Below are 6,000 nucleotides of genomic sequence, written 5' to 3'. Positions count from 1 at the left end.
TACATTATAATAAAATTAATGACAAAAAATGAACCAAAAATATTGTAATTTCAAATATTTTATGGTTCAAAAATACTAAGCACACTAAAATTTTGATTAGTAGTCCATTTATTATGTTACTTTTATGTACCTATATACATAAATAAATATTTATTTTTATTTTATTTATTTTTATTTAGGAAACATATAATAGAATATGACACTTAAAATAGGTTATAAAACTAGTTCACATATCAGTAAAGTTTCCTATACTATATTATACTATACTATACTATGGTATACTATAGTATACTAGCTGACCCGGCAAACGTTGTGTTGCCATATAAATAAAAAAATGTTAAGGGTGAAAAACCCTTATCACTTAGGGGTATGAAAAATAGATAGTAACCGATTCTCAGACCTACTGAATATGCAAATAAAATTTAGTGAAAATCGGTAAAACCGTTTCGGAAGAGTACGCTAACTAACATTGTGACACGACAATTTTATAGTACCTGGATGACCGAGCTTTGCTCGGTGTTGTAATCATAAAACAAAAATACCGATTATTTGAAATAAAAAGTCACCAAAGGCATACATAAAAGCTTATAGTCGTCACCAGGGAGGTACACTTAGAAAAAAACTTCAGATTCGTTTCCGGAAAACTTCATCTGTAGAATTGGGGGCATCAACCAGTGTTACCAACTCTCAAAAATATTTATCCCTAAACTTAAGTCAAAACCCCCTAAAATTGGCTCAATTATTTGAAAATTCCCCTAAACATGTATTTAATAAAAATAATATATAAATTTAATAAAAATATAATTATTATGTAATAATATTTCTTAATTTATTAATATATTTATTTATAATAATATATCCATGTTTTGATTTATGATGAAAGTGTGCAATGGAACGTTCTAAGTATAGGTATTCTGTGGTTCTACAATGGAAAATTTTCCTGTTGACAGTTGAGTTCAACTTTTTCCAAAATCCCAGTTATGTTTTATCGTTGATTTAACTCTTGAAAATGTTCTCCAAAAGAAAAGTTTATTGCGTTTTCGGATGCGCGGAGTTTGGTAAGTTACAGAAACATATTTTATTTATCATTCATAATGCAACTTTCGATGTGGCATAAACCAACATCGATTCATTTTTATGTAATTATCTTACGAGGAAGAAGTCCTTTGTAGTTTCTTGTTTTAAGTGTGCCAATATACAACTTTTGGCAGTTATTCATTATCAATTTGCTGTCAACTAAGTGTTGAGAGTTTAATATATTCCGTCAAGTATTGAAATCATTACGTAATTTATATAGTATTGAAGTTATAACTGAATTATAAGTTACTAAGTTAGTTTTAAATTCTTACTTGTGTTGTACTTTTTCAGGAGCTTATCTGGATCGCTATCCTCATCCTAGTAAAAAGTGGAGTTGTTTGCATCTTGGCTTTCCATTTTGGGTAACAAAATACCAGAACATGAATATGAGAAGATTTATTAAAATAAGGGAGTGTGTGATTACCACTTAATACCAGAAGACAAAGTTCCTAACAATCATTGCTTAAAAAATTTGGCAGTAGCTTCACTTCATTTAAATGGTAGGTCTATATTTCTTTTATGTATAACAAATTGTAAACAGACTGTCTATATTCTGCATGGGTAGTAAGAAGCTATATAAATAGAAAGTAAAACTATTTGATTGGTACCACATCTGCTTTATTGTTAGGCCCAAATATAAAAAAAAATTGTAAAACATTAATTAACATTTTCAAAGCTAACCTGAAATCAGACAATGATGCCCAATCTTCAACATCCAAAGCGTTAATTACAGGTTAATATTGATTCATTTTGTAGCAAAAACTTACAAAAAATCTAAATATAAGTTTTAACATCTTTGCTTTTACTTATATAAATATTTAATAAAGCCACATTTATTTTGCAGATCAGAAAAAGGGGCCAGCTTTTATGATTGGAAAATACAGAACCATGCAGGAAGAAAAGAGAAATTTAAGAAGAAAAATGACAAAAGGAAAACAAAAATCACAAATGGAAAACCTAAAATGTTTAATTGTAATATCCACACAAATGAGTTCAGGATAGTATTTATTGATGTATCAAATAACATTTTTATTTATGGTGCTGGTGCAGACAAATAAATCGTATTTTATCTGGTAAAATTATCTGGTTTCTGTATATTTATACAGAAAATGATGACCATCTTAAGCAACATGCACAAGAATATTTTATTAAGCATAGAAGATATTTATAAAAATATTATAAAAATGTGAAAATTAAATATTTCGCATATTGAAATAGTTTGTTAGTATTGCATATATACTAAGTTGTTAATATTGTTACAGACAGACTTAATTGCTGATAATTAATAATTTGTGACACTTATTAAATACTTTTTCTATTTTTATGTTTTTGGAATGATCACTCTTGCTTTGAGTTATGAATTACTGTCGATTGATTTTTGCAACGTCTTCTTTTATAATGGAAGTGTGATAAATTTGTTCATATAAAGATGTATAATTGTAAAAATGTTGATTATGGAAGAATATATTGTATTTCTGGAATTCCTTCTGAGCGTTTTCATAATATATAATAAATATTTATTTAATCTATTTTTTTTATTCATATCACCTTCAATTCTGGCGCTTCAATATATGTACAAATGCATCATACGTATAATATCTCTTATTTCATGATTAATTTTATTATAATGTGTGGAGACATAATTGAGTTATATGGACGTTTGTATTTATTTATTATTATAAAATACTGTTTATATAGTAAATAGTATATAAATATAAGCGTCTTTATAACTCTTAATTTTGTCTCCACACAGTATAAAAAAAATCATCTTTATGAAATATGAGATATTATAGGTACTATGCATTTTATATGAATCATATAGATACGTACTATTTATACGTATGTACCTTTAGCAACAATTCACACCAATTCACTTGGCGGCGGTTGTGCGCAAGCGTGTCAATTTTATCACGTAAGATGCCTCTCTTTTCTTACCTAGGTTACTATACTCTTTGATAGTGTTGCATGACAACTACATGACAGTTACTTCATAATAGAAAAAAATAGTACTTATTACTCGCCAATAGATGGCAGGAAGAGCCAAATAATGTTGTAATGTAATTGAATGACTACCTTTTTTAAGCTAAGTCAATAAAAAAAAAAATGTTTCATTTTTGTTTCCCAAGAACAGTTTTTCTCACAAAAATAAGAAACACGAAAAAAAGAGAAAAAAAAGAAAAAAACAATCTGACCGAGATTTGAACCCAGGTTTCCTGCGTTTTAAGGCATCCGATTTCTCCACCGGGCTATTCTAACTTCGTAAATAATGGCGAAATTTAGCTTCGTACTCTAATGATATTGTAGGAGGATTTTATTCCATGAAAACACGGTTGAAACGACATTTCCTGAAAATAAAACCTAGCTAGATTGATTTATCGCCCCCGAAACCCCCTAGATAAAAAATTTCAAGAAAATCGTTGGAGCCGTTTCCGAGTTCGTTGATATATATATATATACAAGAATTGCTCGTTTAAAGGTATTAGATATCTGATTTTGATGTACTTCTTCATTATGCTTTACACTAGTGCAATTGCGATAAATGAAAAACCAAAGTCTACCTAAATCACTTTACCCAAGATTTTCCCTCAAGTAGAATAAAAATAAGCTGGGAGGTATTATAAGTAGCTACGAAAGTGCAGTTTCAGATTAACGGGACAGAGAACTGAGATCTTTTTACCAGTGAATTAAATTGTGCAAATTTTTGTGTACATTAAATAAGTCCAAAGGATTTAAGCCGGTATAATCCATTGGTCTATCAGTTTTGTTTCTGTGGGCATGTGATATAAATGCTTATATTATTTTTTGTGTGTTCTACTATCTTCATCGCATAAGAAAAGTCTTCACAATTTTCACGGGACTTTTTATGCCAGTAATGGTTTTAATGAGATTTGATTAGATGGTAGAACCCTAGTTCGACTCCGGCTCCACAACTATTTCTGCTTAATAACAACAGTGTTAAACGCTGCTGTGTTCCAGTTTGAAGGGTGTGGTAAAGGAGACATATTTATCAACGGCGTTACAATTTAGTCCTCAGGGATAGCAAATCTGTGGCCGACCTCAGGTAGGAGACTAATCTTATCTGAGATTTATTGCAGATGATGAGGTTGATACATATACGGTAGATCCGAGAATTATGAGTGAAACAAATATTGCATATTTTATTACATTAACTGTAAAGACAATTTACCAAAAGTATTTTAGTATCAGAAGCAAAGTATTTAAGTATCCGAAACAAAGTGAGTAGCAAAGTGAAGTAGCTATCAAAAGTGCAACTTGAGATAAATGTGCCAGGGGACTGAGCGCTCTTTACTGTGATTTAATTATGAATTAATTAATTTACAAGCGATATTGTTAAGTAATTTTATAATAATTAAAGGATTATATAGCAGCTGTTTGGTGTTAAATAGGGTAGTTGACAGCTTAATTGGATAATAAAATTGACCTTTAAAGCAAGCCCTGAAGCTTGTGTAGGTCGTAACCGATCTACGAAATGAAATAACGTTGAGCGCAGTCGAGAGTTGGATGGGTATTCATGTGTGTGAAATTGAATGATTAATATACTTCAGGCAATTGCAAGGTGGTAGAACTCTTTGTGGTTCGACTCCGGCGGCACCACCGCCACACCTATTTCTACCTTAAAACAGCAGTGTTAGGCGCTGCTGTGTTCCGGTTTGAAGGGTGTGGTAAGGGAGACAGACTTTTCCGAGGCGTTCCAGCTTAGTCCTTAGGGGTAGCGGCGCATCTGTGGCCGACCTCAGGTAGGAATATCTAATCCTATCTGGGGTTGATTACAGATGTCCATGGGCGGCAGTAGCCACTTACCATCAGGTGGATTGCATGCTCGTCTGCTACCCTTATATTATATAAAAAAAAGGCCTTTCATCATTGTAGGAAAAAGTCAGTGCCTAATAATGGGACTGAAAATTGTAGCCTATGTACAATAAATATAGTGCCTTTGGTGACGTCACTGCAGTGATACGTCTACAGATCTTACGTCACACAGATTCGACATACGAATTAATAAAGGGCTCAAACGAACCATCGTGAAAAAATTATCCCATGTCATATCACAAGTAAAGGAATTCCGGGGAATATATCCCGTCACATTATAGGGACGTTTTCAGTTCACCCACGCGTCTGCTGTTAATGTAGAGTTATCAAAAAACAAAAAAATATCTAAAAAGAAAGTTCGCTTAATTCCATGCATTTTTTGTACAGTTTTAATTGGCTCCCGCTTATAGTTTTGTAGGGTATAACCAAATACTTGGGACACTTCACTTTACTCAATCGTTTTCTTTTTTCATTTTTTCATAAATTACTGAATATTACTAACTGTTTATGATTATTACAGATTATTTGACAGTGATCATCGATCAGTTTTTTTTATATAATATAGGAGTAACACACGAGCATGCAGTCCACCTTTATGAGTCCAGGATTAGATATTCCTACCTGAGGTCGGCCACAGATGCGCCGCTACCCCGGAGGACTAAGCTGAAATGGCTCGGAAAAGTCTGTCTCCCTTACCACACCCTTCAAAACGGAACACAGCAGCGCCTAATACTGCTGTTATTAGGTAGAAATAGGTGTGGCGGTGGTGCCGCCGGAGTCGAACCATAAACGGTTCTACCACCTTCTAACACACCACAGTTACACAAGGGCTTAGATTTAGGATTAGGTTAGATTTGAATCTCAATTAAAGAATTTTTTTTTCTTTATTGGGAAGACTCGGCCCATTCATCGCATATTTCCATAATATGCAATGAAAATATATGCCATATTTAACATTTACTTTTATATTTAACCAATATTAAAAACAACAAAAAACAATACCAAATATAAGTTGATGAAATTTATGTAAGCTCTTTTCAATGCAAAGTAAAGTTTATTTTTCATGGAATTTAAATATCAATTTACAAATAT

General features: G+C 31.8%; 1 long non-coding RNA gene across 1 annotated transcript; it reads left to right on the top strand.

Moving 5' to 3' along the window:
* The first annotated feature begins 817 nt into the window (after nt 1-817).
* Nucleotides 818-2,602, top strand: LOC140752371 (uncharacterized). Its single transcript, XR_012103431.1, has 3 exons — nt 818-1,058; nt 1,369-1,577; nt 1,922-2,602. It is a non-coding gene; the product is annotated as an uncharacterized LOC140752371 (long non-coding RNA).
* The last annotated feature ends 3,398 nt before the right edge of the window (nt 2,603-6,000 follow it).

This window comes from Epargyreus clarus, unplaced genomic scaffold (genome assembly GCF_041222505.1).
Source record: "Epargyreus clarus isolate Ecla_fem2 unplaced genomic scaffold, WU_Ecla_fem_2.2 ptg000024l, whole genome shotgun sequence".
Classification (NCBI taxonomy): domain Eukaryota; kingdom Metazoa; phylum Arthropoda; class Insecta; order Lepidoptera; family Hesperiidae; genus Epargyreus; species Epargyreus clarus.
This window is presented reverse-complemented; position numbering and strand designations above follow the sequence as displayed.